This window comes from Oryctolagus cuniculus, chromosome 10, assembly GCF_051225735.1.
Source record: "Oryctolagus cuniculus isolate XC-2025 breed Fujian yellow rabbit chromosome 10, ASM5122573v1, whole genome shotgun sequence".
NCBI lineage: Eukaryota > Metazoa > Chordata > Mammalia > Lagomorpha > Leporidae > Oryctolagus > Oryctolagus cuniculus.
The window spans coordinates 118,243,318-118,267,680 of record NC_142876.1 but is presented as its reverse complement, the minus strand read 5'-3'; the positions used below and the strand labels follow the sequence as shown (position 1 = coordinate 118,267,680).

The 24,363-nt window shown below is 57.9% G+C and overlaps 1 protein-coding gene across 4 annotated transcripts in view; it reads left to right on the top strand.

The window, feature by feature from the left end:
- Positions 1-24,363, top strand: part of SLC6A11 (solute carrier family 6 member 11) — a 111,496-nt gene that overhangs the window by 34,667 nt on the left and 52,466 nt on the right. The gene's annotated exons all lie outside the window — the stretch shown is intronic.

Sequence of the window (24,363 nt, the reverse complement as noted above, 5' to 3'; positions counted from 1 at the left end):
CACAAGGCTGAGTTCCCGCTTGCACACCGCACACATTGCTGGTATGCAGTGCAGTCCAGCTGAAAGGCTTTGGATTCTTTTGTTGTTGTTCTTAAGATTTATTTATTTATTTGTTTGGCACAGTTACAGGGAGGCAGCGGCAGAGAGCGAAAGTCTTCCTTCTGCTGGCTCACTCCCCAAATAGCCACAACAGCTGGGCCTATATGCAGCTGGGAGCCTGGAGCTTCCTCCGGGTCTCCCTCATGGGTACAGGGGCCCATGCACTTGAGCCATCTTCTGCTGCTTTTCCAGGTGTGTTAGCAGAGAGCTCCATCAGAAATGGAGTGGCTGGGACTCAAACCAGCACCCATATGGGATTATGGGATGCCGGTGTCATGGTGGCCTAACCCGGTACTCCACGGCGCCAGCCCTAGACTTTGGATTCCCTGAGCTGATCATTGCAACACATCCCAAGTGTTTCTGTTTTCATCTCGCCGTCTGATCTCGCTGTAACGTTGCAGCAGGGATCTGTGACACTTTCTCAGCACCCCCACACATCCTTTTTTTTTTTTTAAGGATTTATTTATTTGAAAGTCAGAGTTACACAGAGAGAGGAGAGGCGCAGAGAGAGAGAGAGAGAGAGGTCTTCCATCTGATGGTTCACTCCCCAATTGGCTGCAATGGCTGGAGCTGCGTCGATCCGAAGCCAGGAGCCAGGAGCTTCTTCCAGGTCTCCCACACAGGTGCAGGGGCCCAAGGACTTGGGCCATCTTCTACTGCTTTCCCAGGCCACAGCGGAGAGCTGAATTGGAAGTGGAGCAGCCGGGACTAAAACTGGCGCCCATGTGGGATGCCGGCGGTTCAGGCCAGGGCATTAACACACTGCACCACAGTGCCACCCCCCCCCCCACGCATCCTTTTGAAGACAGAAAAATGTTTTCGTGGCTACATGGCCTCCTCTTGTGGCTTTGCAGGGCCTTGAGCCAATCCAGGATGGGCCAGTCAGTGGTGGCTTCCAGGCCCAGAGCAGCCCATGGCTCGTTTGTCGGCCGCGTTTTCTGGGGCCACAGGCACCTCGTTCCCTCGCTGGTCTATCTGGGGCTTTGTTGTTGCCATTACAATAGCAGAGGTGAATAGTTGTGATGGACACCCTGTGGCCCACAGAAACCAGCATCCCAGTGTTGTCCTCTGGAATCCGAGATCCGGAATGCTCCAGTCTGAAACTTTGTAAGTAGCAGTGTGATGCCACAGATGGGAATCCCACGCCACACCCTTTGTTTCATTCACAAAATTGTTTCAGAAATGGCATAAAGCTAGTTTCAGGCCGGGTGTGTAGGATGTGCATCCGCGGTGGATGGGGAACCTTTTCTTTGCCCAGGGCCATTCGTATTTGTTCGCGGGCCGTGGCCAGATCCAGTGATGACTTTGAGAGGCTCCGTGCAGTGAGGGCCACCGTCAATGATGAGCAGGGAGTAGACTGGGGTCCGGCCTCCTAGGCCAGTGTGAGGCTCAGGATTTTGTGCTAAGCGCTGAGAGCCCCTGGACGTGGAGGAGTGGGGTGTGGGGTCTGGTTCCATGTCCCTGGCTGGCGCTGGCTGCTCGTTGGTATGCACCTGCTGGGGCCAGGCTGAGGGAGGAGGGCAAGGCCGTAGCCAGTGCTGTGTTCACATGACCAGGCTGAGGATGGCCCTGGGGTGGGGAGAGCTGATGTGTCTGGAGACTCCCCCCACCCACCCACCCAGGGTAGCACACTTGTTTTGCAGGCCTGAAGCCATGTGAGCCTACCAGACCTCTCTGTCCTCGGCCTCCCGAGTGGAGGTGGCCGGGCAGCCCTGGCCCGGACGCTCTGCCCTCTGTCAATGCCACCCCACCCTCCAAATAGTCCCACTGTCCCCTCTGCCTGCCCCTCCCCCCTCCCCGGCTGGCTCCCGGGCTCTACCCCAGCCCGGTTCCTCCTCTGTCCTCCTCTCGGTAGATGATTTATGGATTTTTCCCCCTCGTTTCCTGGTCTCCAGGAGCAGTGGTTGGGAGGCGAGGGCTGCGCAGAAACAATTGTGGTCCCTTGCCCGCCTCCCGCCCTCGCCCCTGTAGAGGAAGCTGCGGGATTAGCTGGGTTTAAGAAGAATCGTGCCTTTTCACTGCCTTCAGGCTCTGTTTTTACTCTTTTCAAAGCTCCAGGACACCAGGGCAGGGGGGGACCCACACACACACACAGACAGACACACTCGCCCAGGAACAGCTGCAAAGAGCCTGGCATTGATTCTTTTTCTTTCCCTTCCTCATTCACCAACAAGTAGAGGCCCTGGAGTGCCATGAGGGCGCCTGGCCAGCTTGGTCGGGCGGGGCACTCGATGCCCAACGGTGCTGGCCCGCTGGGGCCTCACCCTCCTCGGTCCCGGGACAGCACCAGGATGGTCCGCATTTCACAGATGAGAAGATACAGGCTCCTGGGGCTTAAGCCTGTGCGCATCACGGAGGGATGATGTCAGAGTCCCTCGGGCCAGGGAGGGCTGAGGGGGCCCCTGGGCTGCTGGACAGGTGCCTGCACCTGCTTTGGCCCGCCCCATGGAGGCACAGGGAGGCCTGTCCTCCCCCTCTGTCCCCCACCAGGCATGTTGGAGCTGCCAGCAGGGACACCATCAGGAGCCCCACACAGAAAATTTATTCTCCAGGAGCACCCTGTAAAGTGTCTAATGGGCTCAATGAGGCGTGGAGCAGGAGCAGAGGGGGCAGGGAGTGAAAGGGAGAGATGTGTGAAAGCGCAGAGAACAGGCCCGGGAAGGGAACTGGGCAGCGCTGTCCCTGGCCCTCAAGTGGCCTTTGTTGCGGCCCCGGCGAGCAGGAGAGCGCGTTGGTGGCAGGGCCCTCCCGGCGGCCGGCCGATGTCTGCATTCAGAAAGGAAACTAGAGCATTCATGAGAAGCATGCAGAGCGCCCAGCCGCTGCCCCGGGGCGGCCGCTGCCCGGGGGCCCCAGAACCCGAGGGCGCCCCCAGCTGCCTCCGAGGGGCCCTTTGTGCGCCGGCGTGAGCCCGTCTCCCACCACGGAGCCTCAGGAGAGCGGCAAACTGTGACGTGAAGTCAGAAAGAGCTGCGCATCTCGATTCAGCCCTCTCTGGGGCCGTGAGTGACAGGGCTTCACCTTTAGCGGGAACCCTGGCAGCGAGCGGGCTTGGAGCGAGGGGAGCTTTGCGACTCAGTAATGCTGTCTTTATGAGAGCACAAAGGCCCCCCAAGTCCCAGTGACTGCCTGGTGGAGGTCGGAGGGGGGAGTCCACAGGGCTGGCCAAGTCAGGAGAGCCTGTGGGGAGCTCGGAGGGGGCCCGGGAGGTGGGAGCGCTTAACCCTTCCCCAGCACCTCCGGGCCCCGGCACTGTGCGGAGCCTGCCCCACACCTGTGCTCAGCCTCCATCCCTGGTGGCCAGGGCAGGGGCATCACAGCGGCTCTGCAGGCCGCATGAGGCAGTCCTGTGGATGAGCACAGTGCGGGCTGCCACGGGGTGGTCAGAGGAGCGGTCGCCAGGAATCCCGCCCGTGTTTCCTGACACAGCGGTTGAGTGGGCACTGGGCCTGCCAGCGTTCCCACATCTGGGCATCTGGACTCAGTCCTGGCTCTGCTCCTGATTCCAGTCTCCCGCTGCTGTGCAGCCTGGGAGGCCATGGTGATGGTTCAAGCACTTGGGCCCTTGCCACCCACATGGGAGACACGGCTTGGATTGCCAGCTCCTGGCTTCAGCCCGGCCCAGCCCTGGCTGTCGCAGTTATTTGAGGAGTGAGCCGGTGGATGAGAGCTCTCTTTGTGTGTGTGTCTCTTCCTCTCTCTCTCTTTCCGCCTCTCAAAAATTAAAAAGCATCAAGGTAAGCCGATGTTGCAGCAGCAGTGGTATAGGGGAGCAGGCAGGGTTGGAATCCCAGAGCCCTTCCCACCACGTGCCAGCTGTGTGGCTGCATGGATCTGTGGTTGTTCGTGTCACTTCAGCTCTCTGGCCCTCCCTTCCTCCTCTGTCATGGGGAGCATGCCAGGTGGGGTGCTGTCCCTCGTGTGAGAAGGAGTCTTGCTCAGGAATGACTGTGTCAGGGGAGTGTGGCAGCCAGAGGACACGGAGGAGGACCCGGCAGGATGGGTGTGTCCAAGAGGCTGGGTGCAGAGGAGACAGCAGGGGGCTGGCTCTGACAGGTGTGGGAGGGACTGTGACGAGCAGGGGTCCACAGGGGCATTGGAGGAGGCAGTGGCGGTTGACGTGAGCCCTGGCCGACTGTGGACCAAAGGCTCAGCTGCAGCTGCCGCGTTGCGGAGGCATCCGTGTGCTGTTACCTTCAGGCAATGGGCACGCTCACCTGGTGCAGGCAAGGTGGATGGAGCACCTGCCAGGTACTCCCTCCCCCACTTCTGCATCCCCATTGCCACCTGCATCGTTCAGCATCCCACCTACAGATCCAGTAGTAGGTACACGATGAACTTTTGGTCCATGGACCACGTAAGTGATGGTGGTCCCATCCGATGATAAAGGAGCTGGAAACTCCTGGTCGCTGAGTGATGTCATAGCTGCCATGATGTCACAGCCAACTCATTACTCATGTCAGTGGTGATGCACATGTAAATACATCCATGGCACCTAATACCTGCTAATAACCTTGTGCCGGGTTGATTTGCAGTTTTATCGTCCTTTACCTATAAAATAGCGTGGGCCATAAGACAGTGCACCATGTGGTATTAACCGTGCCTCTTGGTTGCATCGGGAGACTGCATGGTTGAGTGATCAGCCTGCACCCTTGCAGCAGGGACATCCGTGGTGTTAGTGGGTGGGAGGGACTGGCGGCTGTAGGGGCTGGCGGGTCCAGTGTGGATCCTGGGCAGGCCATCCGGGAGGGCAAGACACAGCTATGCAGGCTGCAGCCGCTGTCCCCTGGGTGAGGGTGGGGGATGCCCCTCATTAGGTGAGTACCAGCTCTGCTGTGACGACCTCTGGACTTGGGAGGCCTGCCCAGGTTGTCCAGCATAGGCCCCCAACTCCCAGTCAGCCGGCAGTGGACTGGGATCGCATCTGCAAAGTGCCTTTGTGACAACACCTGGATATGTGTTGAGTTGGGTGGCCTCAGACCACAGACCAGGCACCATGCATGGCACAGAGCCCCCGGAGCACCTTGGGCAGGTACACCCCGCCTCATACCTGGGTGACAGCCCCCCGGCTGCCCTGCTTGGTGTCCTTCTCAGATCGGCTGTTTTGCCCATCGCTGGCAGGCTCAACCCCTTCAGGGTGGTGCTCACCGTCGGCTGAGCACCTGCTCAGATTCATTGCCCCAGTGACATTCCAACAGGAGCTGCTTCCGAGAGGAGTGGGCTCTGCAGATCCCACTGATGCAGGCTCCGTGCTGTAGCTATGCTGTGCCGTCTCTCTCAGCCTTTGCCACAGCCTCCTGTCCCCCACTCTGTTGTCGGGCAGAGGAAGGCAAGGACCCCACTGCAGCTCTCATAGCCAGGGAGTGAGGGCACCAAGGTTCAGACCCAGGTCTTTCCATCCAGAGCCCTTGATTGAGTTGCACCCCTTGGCCTGGCACATGGGGGCCTGCTCAGTTGTAGTCCGGTCTTGCTGCTACCTGTGTTGCAGACTGAGTGTGTTTATGGTCGTGTGTCTACACACATGTTGGTCCCATTGCCAAACAAGCTCCTGAAAGACAGGATGCCCATGGGCGTGGTGCTTACCTAAAAATGATGGATAGGTGAGCAGATGGGTGTATGCACATGGAGGCGGGTAGGGGTGAATGGTGTATGTGTAAGGATTCCTGGGTGGGCCGGTGCATAGGTGATGGATTGGGGGCTGGGTGGATAGATGAGTCATCAGCAGACTCGGGCCCCTTGCTTTACTGGTGGGGCTGAGAAGACACAGCTGAGAGCTGCGTAAAACACCCATCACTGGCACCAGCACTCTGTGAAGTAGGAGCAAATCACCCCCATTTCGCAGAAGTGGAAAACTGAGGCCCGACGGTTTGAATCACATGCCCAGGTCAGTTCCTGGTGGCAGGACTGTGACAGTGGCTCCCGAGCAACTCACACCTTTGGAATAAGGCAGGCCCGGCTCTGTGTCTCCCGCTTCCCCGTCCGTGGTACTCCAGGAAGCTCTCCTGACTTCTTCCAGCCTCCTCCTCCTCCTGCTCACCTTGCTCCTGCAACACCTCTTGTCCACAGCAGCTTTTGGGCCGCCTGAGTGCCAGCTCGTGGCCGCCGAGAGATTTCTAATCCCGTGAGGGAAGTATTAATGAAGCTCGTGCTGTGGGCAGTGTTTGTAGGCTCCTGTGGGAGCAGAACAAGCCAGCAGTCAGAAAATCTCCCTGAGGCGACAGCAGACACAGCACCACGAGGCAGAGGGTCCCAGCCGCAGGGCACGTGAGGACAGTGCTGACCACGGCCTGGGAAGACGCCTTCCCTCTCCCTGCCTTCTCTCCCCCATGCTCCCTCCCTCCCCTTCCCCCCCGGATCTGTTGCATGCAGGAGATGCTGAGAGCTTGTGTTTCTCCCTCCCGGAGACGGCCACGAGGTCCACGTGGTGGGCGCTCTAAGTGGCCACCACGTGATGGTGCCAGTTACCAGCAAGTGTGTGTTGTCTGTGCTGTGCTTCATCCCCCTTTGATTAGTTGGGGTGAAAATTCTACTTTCATGGCCATCACAAAACCCCTCAGGCCCCCTGCTAACCTCGCTCTGGGTAGTCCAGAAAACAGAAGGAAAGTCCAGTAGGGTCCGCAGAGGAGTGCCACTGTGATGGGGCCACGTTCCTCCTCACAGGGCCTTGGTGGCTGCCAGGATCAACAAGAGGGCAATCAGAAGTGGGGGGAAAGGAGGGAGAGCAGGGGTGAGGGGGGAAAACAGGGGGGAGATAGGGAGAGCAGGGGCTGAGGGGAGAGCAGGGGTGAGGGGGAGAGCAGGACTGAGCAGAGAGAGCGGGGTAAGGGGGAAGAGAAGAGGTGAGGGGGGAGCAGGGAGTGAGGAGGGGGAGAGCGGGGCTGAGGGAGGGAGAGTAGGGGGTAAGGGGAGAGAGCAGAGGTGAGGGAGGGAGAGTGGGGCTGAGGGAGGGAGAGCAGGGGGTAAGGGAGGATAGCAGGGATGGGGGGAGAGCAGGGGCTGGAGGAGAGAGAGCAGGGGTGAGGGGGGAGAGAAGAGGTGAAGGAGGGAGAGCAGGGGCAAGGGAGGGAGAGCAGGGGTGAGGGGGAGAGCAGGGGCTAGAGGAGAGAGGGCAAGGGTGAGAGAAGGATAGCAAGGATGAAGGGGAGCATGGCTGAGGGAGGGAGAGCAGGGGTGAGGGGTTGAGCAGGGGTGAGGGAGAGAGCAGGGGTGACGGAGGAGCATGACGGAGGGAGAGCAGGGGTAAGGGAGGGAGAGCAGGGGTGATGAGGGAGAGCAGGGCTGAGGGGGAGAGCAGGGGGAGGGGAGAGAGCAGGGCTGAGCAGAGGGAGAGCAGGGGTGAGCAGAGGGAGAGCAGGGGGAGGCAAGGTCGTCACTGAGCTTGCGTGACAGCCCCTCTTTGGAACTCAGGGCCTGTCTCCTGGCCACCCCGGCCCAGCTCCCTTTGCAGTGCACCTGCCACAGGTCAGGTGAGTGTTGGCAAACTCGATTTCAATAACAGCACGTGGGCCCAGAGAGCGCAGTGTGTGCAGGGTCACCCAGCGAGCGGAAGGGTCGGGATCTGAAGCCGGGTCGGCTGAGGTGGTCTCCCCAGTCGGTGGTCCTCGAGCAGCCCCTAACCTCTGCTGGCTCTCGTCCTCATTGTGACCGACGTCCACTCACCAGCCAGCCTGGCCCATGGACGGGCAGGGGGAGCAGAGACCAGGGCTGGGACGTGGATTTGAACCCCAGCTCCACCTCTTGGATGACCTCGGCTGTGGCCACCTGCCTCTGAGCTGTTTCTTCTGCCTGCGTTGGGGTCGGAGCGAGGCCGGAGCAGGACGTGCGAGGCCAGAGCGTGACATGCGAGCCAGAGCGGGACATGCGAGCCAGAGCGCCGCTCTTGCTTTTGTTTCCATAAACCCATTGTGCAGCTGGAAGGTGTTCTAGGTCTGCTGGGGAAGACGGATTCAGTCACCTGCAGGGAAGTTCACTGCTGAAACCTGCCACTGTCCCATGTCGGGGCTCCAGCTCGGCCTCGTGTGAGGCGCTAGGGTGGAGAAAGGGGGTCCCAAGGAGGCTGTGGAGGTGGGGAGGTCTAAATAGAGGGTGGGGCACGAGTGCCAGACTGGATTCCCTTAGGCAGTGGGGAGCCACGCAAGATTCTTAAGCGGGGGTGTATTTTGGGATTGTGGGGGTGGCAGCGACAGGCCTCCACTGTGCTGTGTGCTGCGGCAACAGCTGTCTTCCTTCCTGTTTGCAACCCCGCAACGTGCAAGAAACCAGGACCCCCAGTGAGAACACCGGAGCTGGCAATGATCCTCTCTGCAGACACCAGACAAGCTCATTAGCCCGAGTCACAGTTAAGCTGTGCCACAGTTGGGGCTGGCCCAGGATGCCGATGACAATTCCAACACCCAGGACGCAAACGGGCGAGCCTAGAGCAGCCCCGAGCCGGGACCCGTGCAAAACCTGGGGCTCGTCAGGCTGCACACACACCCAGCTCCCTGATGAAGATTCTGAAATGCACTCCCTGACCAGGCCCTCTGCGAAAATAGGTTTGAGAAGCTTGGTACGGTGGCCTGGGTGTGTTGTAATGGAAACATGGTGTGGCCTCAGTATGCACCTGCCCAGGTATGGGAGAAAATGTACGGGGGGGCGGGGGGGGGCTGAGGAGCAGGCCCTGTTCCGACGGACAGGAGAGACCACGTCCAGTGGTGCTCTCGGCACTTTGCACACCCTGCCTCTTGGCCTCAGCACTCTCCACACTGTTCTAGAATCACAGAGCCAACTCTGAAGTGAGGAGCGGCGCTCGGCGAGGCGCTGGGGACCAGGGAGGCACGGTCTTTCCTCCACTGGCACCGTCACTGCCGTTCTGGAAAATGCCGCCTGTTGCAATGGTGTAGACGTACTTGGAGGTGAGAAGTACAACAGTGAAAATCCAGGGTCGGTGATTCCAGACCGATCCTACACCGTGCTGAGTGGAGGGTCACCAGACCCGGAGCAGCTGTTGGTTATGCGGAGACTGTGCCGTCCCCTGCGGGCGTCCCAGCATTCCTGGGGCCTGGGCATTAAATGTGGCGTCTCGCACCCTCACATGCCATCATCAGCAGAGGACGGCTGTGCTTGTGTCACACCCAACAGCCTGCGACGTGCATCTGAATCTTGACATCAGTCTCCTTGAGGTATTTTGGGTTTTTTGATAGGCAGAGTTAGACAGTGAGAGAGAGACAGAGAGAAAGGTCTTCCTTCCGTTGGTTCACCCCCCAAATGGCTGTCACAGCCAGCATGCTGTGCTGATCCGAAGCCAGGAGCCAGGTGCTTCCTCCTGGTCTCCCATGCAGGCACAGGGGCCCAAGCACTTGGGCCATCCTCCACTGCCTTCCCAGACCACAGCAGAGAGCTGGACTGGAAGAGGAGCAACCAGGACAGAATCTGGTGCCCCAACCGGGACTAGAACCTGGGGTGCCGGCACCGCAGTTGGAGGATTAGCCAAGTGAGCCACGGCGCTGGCCCTTGAGATGTTTTTATCCCCACTTTATAGATGTGTACTCTGAGGCTTGGAGAGGTGCCGGAACCTGCTCAGGTTAGCAGAGCTGAGTCTGTTTCCTGCCTCACAGGGCATGCAGTATGTTTGCTTTGTATAGCCATGTGTCTCCACATCAATTCAGTATGCATTTATTAAACACCTGCTGGGTTCCAGGCACCTGGTCAGTTCTGGAGACACAGAGGCAAGTATCCCAGACTTTGTCCCCGCGCAGTGTGTGGGATAGTTCAGAGGAAAGAAGCGTGGCGTGGGGAAGCAGGGGGAAGGAGTCCACGTGCCCGGGAGCAGTGGCACAGCCCGTGAAGCCCCATGAGAAGCTCACAGCGGTGACGTGAGCAAGCCTCCTTTATCAAAGGGTGTGGCTGGGACACTGGCGGTTGTCATCCAGGCAGGCGGCAGGGCCGGCAGGGCCGGCTTTGAGACGGGATCTGGACAGGCAGGTTGCAGAAATGTGCAGACATGAGTCATCCCCACGCCTGAGTGCAGAGGGTGAGGAGGCGAGGGCGTGGGACCCACATTCCCACCCGTGTGCTGGCTCCGTGGCGCTGTCAGGGGAGGAGCGAGGAAGGGTGGGGGCCCAGGGCAGGGCTGGAGTCGAGAGAGAGAATGCGTCTGAGACGCTGCATGTGGGGATGTGTGGGCAGCGGCCGGGGGTGTCTGAGCTTGGGAGGGCAGCAGTAGCAAGTAGAATGGGCTCTTGGGGGTCTGTTGGGTTTCTTTCTTTCTTTTTTTTTTTAGATTCATTTATTTATTTGAAAGTCAGAGTTACACAGAGAAGGAGAGGCCAAGAGAAAGAGGGAGAGAGAGAGAGAGGTCTTCCATCCACTGGTTCACTCCCCACTTGGCCACAACAGCCAGAGCTGCGCCGATCCGAAGTCAGGAGCCAGGGGCTTCTTCTGGGTCTCCCATGTGGATGCAGGGGCACAAGGACTTGGGCCATCTTCTACTGCTTTCCCAGGCCATAGCAGAGAGCTGGATCAGAAGTGAAGCAGCCGGGACTCAAACCGGCGCTCATATGGGATGCTGGCGCTTCAGGCCAGGGCTTTAACCCACTATGCCACAGTCACCTAGTAGGAGAAGGCAGAGAGAAAGAGAGGAGGGGAGATGGGCCACCCATGGGAAATACCAGCCTTTGGGGGCTGGGAGAAGAGGAACCTGTAGGGGAAGCAGTGAGGTCCTCTGAGAAGGGTGGGATGGTGAGGCCGGAGCAGAGGAGGGCAGGGAGGCCAGGGGGCGTGGCCTGGGAGCACCTGTGGCGCTGACCCTCCTTGGTGAGAACAGCTTCCATGGGGTGCTGGGGTTTGGGGGATCGCAGCCAGATGTGTTCCTCCTTTTCTGGAGGTTTTCTTATAGGGGGTGGGGAGGGGGCAGAACTCACAGAGGAGCCACTGCCATCTGGGAAGTGGACAGGCCTGGGGAGAAGGTGATGCCTTGGAGGACAGGACTGAGGGGTTGCAGGTCTTCCTTGGAAAGGCAGGTGGGCATTTGCATAAGAAAAGTGGAAATGTGGGTCTTACACTCCAGGGGGTGCTGCTGGGCTGCTGAGGGAGACCAAAGAGCTCCAGCACACGGCTGGCCCCAAAAGCCACAGGAGAGCATGTCCCGAGAAGTAGAGTGCCACAGTCCGCTTCCTATGGCTGGAACCAGGGAATCTCCTTGGAGGAGAGGTTTATTTGTCTCTCTGTGCCCACGCCTGGGAGTCTTTCCCCTGCACCCCCTCGTGGCAGAGGGCACTACCTGGCAAGACAGAGTGGGTGTGGGCCAGCTCAGGTCTCTGTTCCTCTTAAGAGCTCCTCTCACTGTCCCAGGACCACCACCCCCCCTCGTCCCTATCCGACCCTGGTCACCTACCAAAGGCCCCACCTGCAAACACCATCAACAGTGGACTCTGGGGTTTAAGTTCCCAACATGTAAACTCCTGGGTGAGGGGGCGGGGGCACATCCGGAACCGAGCATGGGGCGAGGCTGGGCCCACAGGAAGCAGCCTGCAGAGGGAGGCCTGCTCCTGCACCCCACAGCGTCTGGCACCTAACAGTGGCTCGACAGAGAAGATCCATTTAGGAGTGGAGGACTGCAGGGGAAGTGAACATGGGACGACACTAACAGAGATCCTTCTCCCAAACCACACAGCCATCGGGGAGCAGCATGGGACGCCCTGATAGGTGGCCTGGGCAGGATCCATGTTGCTCAGGACCCCCGAGGAAGGGCCCAGGACAGCCCCAAGCCCTTGGGCTGGTGTGGACAGAGTACACTCTGTCTCCTAGAACAGGGGAGTCTGGCAGGAACCAGGCAGCACCTGCCCTTTCCACCTGCAGGTGAGACCTGCACCAGCTCTCCTGTCTACACCTGTGTCTCCACCAGCACTGGAGAGAGCGAGGGGACCTGGGGGGGCTCCCCACCCCCTACCAATAACGGGTGCTTTGCTTGTGTCCTTGGTTGCCATGGTGACTCCAGCCTTCTAGTCTGAAAGAGATGGATGGAGTTTAAATCATGATTAACGGAGATACCCGGTGTGTTTTCCAGGGGGTCATTTACAGCTCCTGACACCAGCGTGAGCTTGGCTGGACACTGCATGGTACATTTATGTCACTCAGGCTTGTGTTTGGATTTGTTGCCAATTTTGTGGTCTTGATAGTAGAGCTATGTAAAAATCAACCTCGTTGTCTCCCTGGCTAATCTTGATTCACCGTGAAATGGGCTTAAGAGCCAGAGCCCGCGATCCAGTGATCTCCAGCTAGCGGGGGGATGGGGATTTAAACTGGCTCAGCCGTCGTCATGAGTGAGCTGCTGTTTAAGCGTCTGCTCACCTAGCTCATGGAGCTTTTCCAGGCGGAAGCACCGTGCCTGCTCCATGTCCTGAGTCCTTCTTGCTTTACGTTAAGGTGTGTGTTCTAGTACCTTCTGATTCGGGACTCTGAAGCAGGCATTACCCTTTCAAAGTGCAGCTGCATGAGGATCCGTGTGGCACAGCCCAGCCACCTGGGCTGCTCTGTCCCACGTCATGGCACGTGTCCCTGAGCTGCCACTGCCCGCAGTCCTGGACACATCCGGCATAGATTCCTGTCCCAGAGTTAAGTCGTGCGCCCTCTGAGGACCAGGACAGCACATGCTCTCAGAGCCCAGCGCAAGGCCTGACCCACGGTCGGCTCCACGGGAAGCTGTGACTTGAGCTACACGGGAACCTTGGGCTCACATCCTATTTTGTTCCTTTCTCTCTTACTGGACTAGTGAGGCTGAGTTTGTTCACCCACCAGCTGTTTAACACCCAGGCCTTTTCAGAAGAAGTGTCTCATGGCTTATAAGATGGATAAGGTCCTGGCCCTTGAGTAGATGAGCCTTACAGGGACAGCCAGCTGTGTGGATACTCACACTCAGGGAGAGAGCTGGGAACCAGCATCCCATTCCATAGAGGAAGGCTTAGGGCTCGAAGGGACTGATAATCTGCCCTGTTATTATATCTTCTCTACTGAAGAGACAACTGAGGGGTCTTAAAAGGCATTTTGTCACGTGTCAGTCACTTACATAGTGCCAGAGACTGGGCTCGACCTTCGATTTCCTGAGGTCAAGTGCAGTCACCGCGTCTGCGTCTCTCCATGTGCCCTGAGCTCTGAAAGGAGGCCGCACTCCAGCAGAACAGCCCCGTGCTCCATCCTGGAGGACGTGGTGAGGACCTGGTCCTGAAGGCGGGCAGGTGTGGGCAGGTAGGCAGGGAAGAGAGGAGCCTGCAGGTGAACGCTAGGCGGCAGCGATGGCTCATAGGCGGGCAAGCCCAGGGTGTTAGGAACCCAGCAAGGCCCCTGGTTGGGTGCAGGCTTTGGACGTGTCCAGATCTGAGCCTGGATCCTGGCTGTGTGAATGTAGACCAGACACTCCGTTTCTGGGTGCTTTGGGTCCCACCTCTGTGAAGAGGGAATGATAGCTGTTTCCACTGATAGGATCAGGTAAGGCGGGAATACAGCCATGGAGTGGACAGTGCGCACCTACCCTGTGAGCACTTGGCGTCTCCTGAGCTTGTGTTTCTCTTGGACTAAGTGCCTTCCCTCTGGAGCCCTCTGTTCCCAACCAGGATGTCCTGGATCACCGGATAATAGAGCCATGGACGTCACTGGAAACAAAAGTCCCACCAGCCCTGGGGTCCCCAGACATTTGTCTTCTTGCTGGGCCCCTGGAGATGCCCGCAGTGGACTGATCCTTCACTGAGGACCTGTCAGGGCTGGGGGCAGCACCTGGGAAGTCCTAGCAGCTTTCTCTCCTGAGCCAGCAGGCAGCCCTCAGGCTGTCTGTGCTCGCTGTCCTTGGCCCCTGCTGGAAGCCCAGCTTCTCCCTGCGCAGCGTGGGCTGTGCACCTGTCATGGCTGTGGCAGTGCAGCTGGGTCTCATCCTGCCCTGTCGCTCAGCTTCCCAGGGCCTCCTGTGCTTTTCCAGTGGCTGCCTCATCTCAGCTGGGTTCGCGGGTTCTTCCACTGAGCCCGGGTGCCATCCACATCTTGGCTTCTCAGCTGCTGCAGCCGTGGGCAGAAGTTGGGTCCCAGAGAGGACTCGCATGCAACGTGTCTGCTTTGGCTGCTGCTGTCACACCCCTGTCCTGCATCCCCCCAGGATGGCCATGTGTACTCCCCTTTTCATCTGAGGTTTCTCTTCTCTGGGTCCTGTTCACCCAGCTGTCCCCAGCCAGTGAGTCAGCCGCTCCCAGCACCTGCCTTCCCCTGCCCGCCACTGCGTCTGAAGATGAGAGGGCCCCAGGATCCCTGTGCCCACGTGCAGCCTCCGTCTGCTCTCTGCCAGCCGAGGCTACTTCTTCGATGGGCCACGGAGCCTCACCTGCTGCCCAGGGGTGGCCGGCACAGGCTGTCTCAGCGTTCGTAGTGACCGAGTTCTCGGTGTCAGGTGTCTGTCGCGGTACAGTCCAACCCTCTCCTCACGCTGTCCACGGGAGCAGATGGGGGCTCTGGAGGGCTGTATGGACCTTCCAACTCCTGCCTGTGCTGTGTGTCTGGTGCTGGGCGCACACCAGTGTAGCTCCCCTATCAGGTTCGTCCAAAGTGGGCAGAGAGGGTTCAGACTGTTCTTTCAGTTTTCTGAACTGGACTTTGGCTGGAGACCTCCTGACCGCTGGTTGCCCTTGCTGGCTGTCTCCGGCCGTGGAAGGATGGTCACCGTCGGGGAAGTGCCCTCAGGTGCCTCAGGTCATCTTCAGAGTCTGTTCTGAGTGGCAGGGAGTGTATCACCTGAGCCCGTGCCTTAAGGAAAACTCGTTCAGAGTCGGGTGGGAGCAGGGCCTCCCCCCGCCCCACCAGAGGCTCTTGCTGGGTGGCGACGTAGCCTACATGTGTGATCCCTTGTAATGGAGGCCCCAGGGGGCAGTGATGTAAGCGGATGAGCTAACATCTTGCCAGGGTGAGTGCCACGGCACGGCAGGTGAAGCCACCACCGGTGATGCCAGCACCTCATATAGGCACCGGTTTGAATATGGCCGCTCTTTTGATCCAGTTCCCTACTAATGGCTTGGGTTGGGCCCCTGCACTCATGTGGGAGACCTGGAAGAAGCTCCTGGCTCCTGGCCCAGCCCTGGCCATTGCAGCTTTTTGGAAAGTGAATCAGCAGATGGAAGCTCTCTCATGGTGTCTATTCCTCTGTCTCTCTAACTCTGAATTTCAAATAATTAAATACATATTTTTTAAAAAATGATTCTCTCGCTCATACAGGTCTGAGTGTGAGCTGCTTGGTCTCAAGGCCCAGACTCCTGATCTGCCTCTCCTCTGTCCTTGGGTTGTTGCCCTTCCGTGGCCTGGGATGGTCTTTACTTCAGCCATGGGAAGGGCACAGAGGGGAGGGCTGTACAGGTCCTGCCCTTGAGACAAGGACTTAGAAGCTGCACACAGCACTCTCTCACACAGCTTACCGGCCAGAGTACAGTCACACAGCCTTGCCCATCTTCTAGGGAGGCTGGGAAGTGTCTCCATCAGATCTAGTCAAGAGCAAGGGGTTTTGTTACTGAAGAAGAAGAGGGAGTAGATGGTGGGGGGCTCCTGCTCCACACCTGCCTGTCCCCCCTTCCCTCTCTTCCTGTTCTACGCAGCTCAGGGAGAAAGCCATGAAACACGGATGTGGAATGGGCCAGTGTTTGGTTGTACGATCTGAGGCTGCAGTGTGGGTGACTTTCACAGCAGACAATGAACCACTCGTCATTTACGTAAAAAAGATAAAAAGTAGCGTCCCGTGGCATCATGGCTGCGTGGTCCTCCTGGGGGACACACCTGTTGAGATTGGGCTGCCTGGGACAAGGCTTTCCCAAGAGCTGCTGCTTCTGTTGCAATGTTACAGAACCATCCTTAAGTGGTGGTGGAAATCGTGGGAGGCCAAGTCCATCCATGGTGGCCCCTCTCTGTTAGGTTTGCTTGCTCCCAGCATCCTAGCATGGTGCCATGCCACGCAGTGACTCTGAAAGCTCGAAGCAGGGGAACCTGTTGATACCCAAAGGAATGACTGTCTAAGTGTCGGGTGTTAGGGACCACACTTGCAGCCAGCTGGGATGAGCAGCTGGAGCCCAGGCACAGAGGCGGGACCAGCTGGGGAGGGATGTGGGTGGGAGTGGGATTCCTCGGTGATTTCCCCGCCAGGGGAGTGGATGGTGATGAAGTGGCGCAGAGGTCCAGGTGGACTGGGTGCTGGAGGTGAGGACAGCTAGGGGAGGAGGCTGGAGTTACAAGCAGGCAGAGAACGCAGCGTGCATGGTGGGAACAGACTTCTGAACACTTCTGGTGGAGTGACCTGGAGTGGGGCGCCTCCCTGCCCAGGCTTTGGGGCGTTGTCTGTAGAATGGGGGCAGGACCTGTCCAGTGTGGGGAGACCAGGAGGATGCGTGGTCTCTGGAGAGCAGCAGGTGCTCCCTTAGGCGCCGCATCCTGGGCTCTGGCAATGGGGTCACAGAGCTTTAGTCCCTTCAGGGTCAGGACCCTGGAGAGCTCCAAGCCCTTTGTGAAGCCCTGATGCTGTGCGAGGTAGCAAGGACCTCAGAAGTCCTCCACTAATACAGAAGGAGTTCTCACTGCCGGTGGGCCACACGATGAGTTCAGTGACAGGGAAACCGGCTTAAAGAGCATCCGAGGGGTGGGTGTGTGATGCAGCAGCTAAGGCATTGCTAGGGACGCCCACATCCCACGTCGAGCGCCAGGGTCGGAGTCCAGCTTCCATGCCTGATTTCCGCTTGCTGCTCATGCTTGCCCTGGGAGGCAGCGCAGCGGTGATGGCTCAGAGAGACTGGGTCCCTGCCACCCAGGCTCGGCTTGAGTTCCCAGCTCCTGGCTTGAGTCTGACCCAGTACTGTCTCTCGTGGGCACTTGGGGAGTGAATCATCGGTTGGAAGATCTATTTCTATCTGACTCTTTGTCTCTCTGCCTTTCCCCATAAGTAAGATTTATTTGAACCGCCAGTCATGTCGTGGGAAACGCCTCCCTTCTCGCTTCTCTCATCGTGAGCCTCCCGTGAGGAGCAGGTTCATCTTCAGGGCCTCCAGGTCGCTGCTGTTGCTTTGGCACAGCGAGCACAGCTCAGACCCAGAGCTTTTGGCTACAGTTTAATCCCGTTTGACATTTGTTTTTGTGTTTGTGGCAAGAGGATGGTTTTCTGCTTAGGGTGGTAACACAGTTTTTTCATTACCTGTGGCTATTTAAGATAAGAGAGAGCAAACTGATTTGTGAGATACATGGGTGCCACCAGAAACAATCAGGCAAGTGGCATAAGACGGATTGGTCTACCCCGTCTCCGTAGGTGGGAGAATGCCTGCCCAGAGAGGGTGTGGGGCCTGCCCATGCTGTCCCAACCCTGGGTCCTCTGACCCTGAGGTCGGTCCTGGGTCCTTGTCCCCACGCTGCTTTCCCGGTGACTGTTGAAGAATACTGAGCTGCCCAAGTGACCCCGTCGTTCTGGAAAACGTGGAGGGGGGTGCTACTGTGACTGGCTCTCCCAGTGATCAGACGGTCTCCCTGCTATGGAACAGAGAGCTGTGCCCTGGAAGTGGGGGGGAGTCGCCCCACAGTTCCAGCATTGGAATGCAAATGAGCAATTAGAGTCCATTAAGACAGGATACAGTATAATTGCCACCAATTGTGCTAACCTTTATATTCAGAAGGACTTGACCTGCTAAGAGGGAATTAAACAATAGTTTTGTGTTTTTTTTTTTTCATCTCCTTTTTAACTGAGGGCTGTGTTTGTGCAGCCAGGCCTCCTGTCGTGGGCCCCGGAGCTCTGACAGATGAGGCCCTCCCCCTTGTCACGCCCACTTCTCTCAGGGTCTGAGCCACAGTGGCAGCAGCCTGGAGCTGCCTTGTCAGAGACCCTGTTGTGCCTGTCACCAGGCGCTGCAGAGTTCAGCACAATGTCTGAGCCCCGTGGCCACCTCTTGCCTTTCACAGACAAACCCCAGGGCCTCTGACATCTTGAAAGGGGCCCTGGACGTGGCCAGAAAGAACGTGGCAGCTGAACTTCTGGCCTGCTCTGTCTTTTAACACCAAATCTCCTAGGACACCTTCATTGTAAACAGTCCTCCTGAGATCTGATCCCATTTTCCAAGTCGCGTTTCCCGAGGCTCCGGCATCTCCTACGGACGTGCAGCACCACGTCGTGCTCCCCGAGGCCCGTGCGCCAGTTTCGGAGTCGTCGCTCCTGGCCTGAGTGTGGGTGGAGCATTGTCTCCCGTGCTTCCCACTGTCCTGGGCGCTGTGGACACAGCAGGGAATGTGGCAAACAGAAGTCCCAGGGCAAGGCAACGTCTGACGGAGAACAGCTCTCGGTACTGGGAGGCTCCGGGAGGGGCCCAGCAGATGGGGTGGTTCACACACATGTACACACACACACACACACACACACACCCGTCACAGCGGCAGCCAGTGCAAGGTTTGTAGCCTGAGATGTGGGCTGGTGCCTGTCGTGAGGCTGAGCATCTTCAAATCCTGAGCCGTGGCTTCGGGACCTCTAAGATAGATGGACAGGGGGGTCCCTGGCCCTGAGGGGTCCTCAGCCTGATGGGGATTTATACAGACACAGGACCTGCATCGTGGCTGGACGAGGACCTGGGTCAGATGCTGTGGGCACAGGGAAGAGTGGAAGGGACAGTGAGGTTTGAACCCAGGGTTATGTCCCTCAGGCCTCCAGCCCACGCTGTGCCTGTGAGGCTGGGAATGATACACCTGGAGGAGGAGTGGGATTGGATTGGTGTTTGGGAACCCCAGGCTGCAGTCTGGACTGTGTGGGGCTGTCACTGCCCGGAAAGAAAGGTGAAAAAGGGCCTGGTGATGAGAGGAGCTGTATTTTGGGAGTGTAGTGGGAGGTCACATGGGCAGACTCAGTCACTGATTGAATGTGGGCAAAGCTTGGGAGAGAGGTGCGGCCAGCTCCAGCTGCAGAGGCCCTGAGGTGTGCCATGGACCATGTTCTGTTCCTGTTCCCACACCTGTAGCTAGCCATCCTGTGAATCCATGGAGGTCCTGCTCCAACCCACGTTCACGGGCAGACCGAGGCTGAATCTGGTGACCTCAGAACGCTTGGAAGACTTCCGCAGCCTGCCTCCCCAGCCTCGTCTCCTGCCTGGCCCTGCCAGGGTGGTGTCATGCCCCCGGGAGCCTCAGGTCTGTGTAGATGCAGGCAGGTCTCCAGGTCCTCCCACTGTGTTAAACCATGGGATGTTCTGAGAAGCATAAATGAGGCGCGGGCTGGACCCAGGCTGGCAGGTGAGCAGGTTTCATCCACCTGGTCACAGGGGCTGCCTGGAGTACGGTGCAGGGTTCCAAGGCCGCAGTAGGGTCACCTACAGAGAGTGCTGGGAGCAGTTAGTGATGTCTGGCAGGAGCACAAGAGGGTGACTGGCAGTGCTCTTGTTACTTGTGTACAGTCTCTTGATAAGATCTGCGCAGATTTGATGGCCTGTAGGTGGTCTCAGTGAACATTAGACATAATGACCAGAGTAGGGGTTAGAAGGGGCTTTGAGGGGCTGGCGCTGTGGTACAGCGGGTTAAAGCCCTGGCCTGAAGTGCCAGCATCACATATGGGCTCCAGTTCTTGTTCTGGCTGCTCCTCTTCCGATCCAGTTCTCTGCTATGGCCTAAGATAGCAGTAGAGGATGGCCCAAGTCCTTGGGCCCCTGCACCCACGTTGGAGACCCAAAAGAAGCTCCTGGCTCCTGGCTTCGGATCGGCACAGCTCTGGCTGTTGTGGTCGTCTGGGGAGTGAACCAGAGGATGGAAGACCTCTCTCTCTGTCTCTACCTCTCTCGGTAACTCTGTCTTTCAAATAAATAAAATAAATGTTTTTTTTTTTTTTTTAAAGGAAGGGGCTCTGAGGACGCTGGGGCCAATGACAGAGGCAGGTTGTCCTCGGCACCATGCCTGCATAGCCCTGTGCACTGTGGGCATTATGTAATGATGCCCCTTTATACCCTGGCTCAAGGCTCTCAGAGCTCAGGCCACACAGGAACTGCCCTAGGCCAGGGCCTGCTGGCCGGTGGCTCCCTTCACACGGCCCATGCCATCATCATCAACCCTGTGGTCCTGAGAGTGTTTGTCCACGTGCCTTACTGCCCTGTGGTTTCACGGCCGGAGTGCAGAGTGAAGGTGTGAGTGTGAGCGAGGAAGTGTAGTCTCCCAGGAGGAGGACAGACACAGCGTCGACTGGGGCTCTGCACAGAGGACTTGCCTCAGAATGATCACGCGCCATGCAGTAAACCACAAAATGGCTCCAGAGAGCTCCTGGGAGGTGCCTGTCCCGCGGCACGTCCTCCGCGTGGGTCTGCTGCCTGCACGACCCCAGCACCGGCGCACTCTCCGTCCTGACCCTCAGGTGGTAAATTAGCCTTCAGCTCAAGGCACCCAAGTGAGCGTTCCTCTCAGTTCTGCTTTCTGTGGCCTCTGGAGGTCCTATCACCTGGCCCGGGTCCCCCTTGGTGATGCACCCCTGCTACTCAGGAGAGGTGGGCAGAGCGCAACTGGCGAGTCAGGTGGCGTCAGAGTGGTCCCACCGTGAAAAGTCCGTTCCCATGACCATCAGCTGTCCCCGCGTTTCCCACGGTAACATTCTCTCCCCTGCGCTTTGTGAGCGTTGAGGAGTTGGGTAGCCAAGCTCGAGAAACGTCCTGCACATGGACAGGGTCAGCTCCTGGGCAGGCCAGAGGAGACTCAGCAGTGGAGAGCGACAGGTCTCCGTCCTCCACGTTTCACTTCTTCATGGACGCAGCGCAGCTGACCAGGGATTCCTCTCCAGGGAAAAGGCAGCAGGAATGTATTGAGGCTGTGAAGGAGGTCATGGGCGGCACCCACAGAGCCGAGGGACACGGCAGAGCTGGTTGTTAGCGTGTGTGCCTCTTCCAGGTCTCGTGAGATGTGACAGCGCGAGGTTGCCCTGACCGCAGGGTGCATCCACAGTTGCTTTGGAAACAAGGGTCCAGACAGTGGCAGGTGGGGGCCAAGCAGGCTGGGGTGCCCACTGTAGACGAGAGTCCACGTCTGGGTGAGATGATCCAGCCTCTTGGGGTGTGTCCACAGGACCCACTCTCCATGCCCCTGGCCAGTTCCACCTTCCTGTCTTTGAGGACTGGGTCTAAACATCAGCTTTGTCACTTAGGAGCCAAATGACTGAGGCCCTCGTCTCTAACCTGGTGGGGGAAACGTGGCTGTTATGGGGATTACATCTGTGCGAGCGTGGTTCAGTGCGTGGCCGTGGCATCAGGCAGGCCTGGCTGTGAGTGCCACCACTGGTGGCCAGTCATTAGCTAGGCCATGTAGGTGAGTTTCAGATGACTTCTCTGACGTTTCTCATATGTGAAAAGGAATTGATGGAACCTCCTCAAAAAACAGACGCCTGGAGCGGGGAAGTGCCGCGCCGTCCTGATCCTGTGTCGCCGACACGTGCCCGGCACGCCGTGGGAGTTGTGTTGCTCCCCTTCTGCCTCCCATCCCCCGTTTTCACATCCCAGACTTCTGGTCATTCTCCGTGGGCCAACGTCTGTACCGCCGCCCTGGAGAAGCCCTCCCTGACTGCCCCCCTCTGTGTTCCACACAGTGCATTGTCTGCACTAGGCCAGGGCCTACTGCACAGTGCATTGTCTGCCTGTCTCTCCCCATGGGACACTTCTTGAAGCACAAATCCTAGGACGTGACTCCGTGCCTGGCACACAGGAGGGATTTTGGTGAACGAGGGAGGGAGTGGGTGAATGAGCACGTAAATCCACAGGTGAATGGACTGAACTGCAGTCAGAGGAGGCCTGGGTTGAACAGGAGAGAGAGGTCTTCAGGCACAGATGTTTGGAGAATTTGAGTCGGAACGATCACGGAGCATGCAGACATATCCGTCTCTGCACGTTTGGACAGAGGGCCCACAGCTCTTGTTAGATTCTCAGAAGTGTCCGTGGCCCCTCAGGAGCCGGCGTGGTAGCATAGCAGATTAAACTGTCGCCTGTGACGCTGGCATCCCATGTGAGCACTGGTTCAAGTCCTGGCTGCTGCACTTCCCATCCAGTACCCTGCTAATGCACCCGGGAGGGAGGCCCAAGTGCCTGGGCCCCTGCCGCCTACTTAGGAGATGTGGGCAGGGTTTCATTCTCCTGACTTCAGCCTGGTTAAACTCTGGCTGTTGCAACCATATGGAAATGAACCAGTAGATGGAATGTCTGTCTGTCTCTCTCTCTCTCTCTGTTTCTCTGTGTATGTGTGTGTCCCTCTCTATCTAATTCTGCCTTTCAAATAAGTAAAATAAATTCATTTAAAAAATAGATGAGGAACTTTCCCTGGCTCCCAAATTTCAACAAATTGCTGATCTTTCTTTTCTTTCTTTCTTTTTTTTTTTTTAAGATTTATGTACTTACTTGAAAGTCCTTGTTACAGAGAGAGAAAACAAGATCGTCCATCCACTGGTTCTCTCCCTAAGTGGCTCCAAAGGCCGGTAGTCCAGAACTCCATCCAAATCTCCCACACAGGCACAGGGGCCCAAGCACTTGGGCCATCTTCCTCTGCCTCCCCAGGAACATTAGCAGGAAGCTGGGTGCAAAGTGGAACAGCCGGAACTCAGACCAGTGCTCGTATGGGATGATGGCATTGTAGGCGGCAGCTTGGCCTGCTCCTCCACAGTGCCAGCCCCCACGAGGTGCTGATCTAAACATACGGGGGCTGTGGCCTCACTGAGGACACAGAACCAAGTGACAGGAGGAGAGACGATAACGAGAGGAAAATCAGAACTGGCGGCACGTGTGGCTTGCAGGGACCTCTCGTGGGGGTGTGGCCAGTGCCTCTGTGCCCCACCCAGACGGGACCTTCCACGAGGCCACTTTGGGGCAGGGGTGCCCAGGGAAGGGGACTGTGTCTTTCACTGCCCAGTTCCTGTGCAGAGGCCCCACCTGAAGAGATCCCCTCTGCTCCACTGGGCCCAGGCACTCGCCGCCCTGCAGAGCAAGTCCAGGTGAACTCTGGGTGAGCACTGGGTCCTTCCCACCCCTGAAGTCCCTCCCCTCCCACTTGCTCGTTATTTTTTTTTTTTTTTTTGACAGGCAGAGTGGACAGTGAGAGAGAGAGAGAGAGAGAAAGGTCTTCCTTTGCCGTTGGTTCACCCTCCAATGGCCGCCGCGGAGGCGCGCTGTGGCCGGCGCACCGCGCTGATCCGATGGCAGGAGCCAGGAGCCAGGTGCTTTTCCTGGTCTCCCATGGGGTGCAGGGCCCAAGCACTTGGGCCATCCTCCACTGCACTCCCTGGCTACAGCAGAGAGCTGGCCTGGAAGAGGGGCAACCGGGACAGAATCCGGTGCCCCAACCGGGACTAGAACCTGGTGTGCTGGCGCCGCTAGGCGGAGGATTAGCCTAGTGAGCCGCGGTGCCGGCCTTGCTCGTTATTTTATACTGGCCCGTCTTCGACTTTGAAAACTTGGGTTTTGGTTAATCACAGCGTTTCTCGTAAATGCCTGTCGGTGAATTATGAAGCGGGTGTTGAGAATCATGCCCGGCTTAAAAGACCTCATGAGATAGCAGGTGACAGAAAGCGCAGGCAGGCATCCCCTTGTCACCCCTGGGCACTGGGCTGTGATGGGGACTTCCTGCCTGCGTGAGGGCATGGTGGCTGGAGAACATGGCTGTCCAGCACACTGAAGGCACTCACTGGAAGCTCGCTGAAGACCAGCCCTGGAGGGGGCTGGGGGAGAGCTGGAGCAGGGGGCTATACAGGGGTAGGGAACCTTTTTTCTGCCAAGAGCCATTTGGATATTTATAACATCATTGTGGGCCTTAGACAATTATCAACTTAAAACGTGGCACGCTATAGATTTGTTGAGTTTTGAGTCCACTGGTGGTTACCTTGGCAGGGCCACAGCAGATTGTTCCGGGCCTTACACGGCCTGAGGGCTTGACGTCCTCCAGTCCTGGGACACCCTCCTTCTTCTGTATAAATTCTTTCCTCTCATGGTTGGAGCACTTATCATGGCCTCTCCCTTGTGAACATGGTAGCTGACCCCAGATGTCCTATTGGATGGCCGACCCCAAGTGCACGTTCGTCTGGCTTGACAGGAACCTGATGCACCAGCCCCCAGCAGCCACCATTCTGTCCTTAGGGTCTGTGACTCTGACCCTTTGGGGACCTCATCAAAGTGGCTTCCTGCAGTCCAGGGGAACCTCTGTATCCACAGATTCTACAGGTGTGGATTCAAGAGGCACGGGCTAGAAATATTAAAATACGTGCAGCTGTGACTGTTCTGAATGTGTGGAGAATTC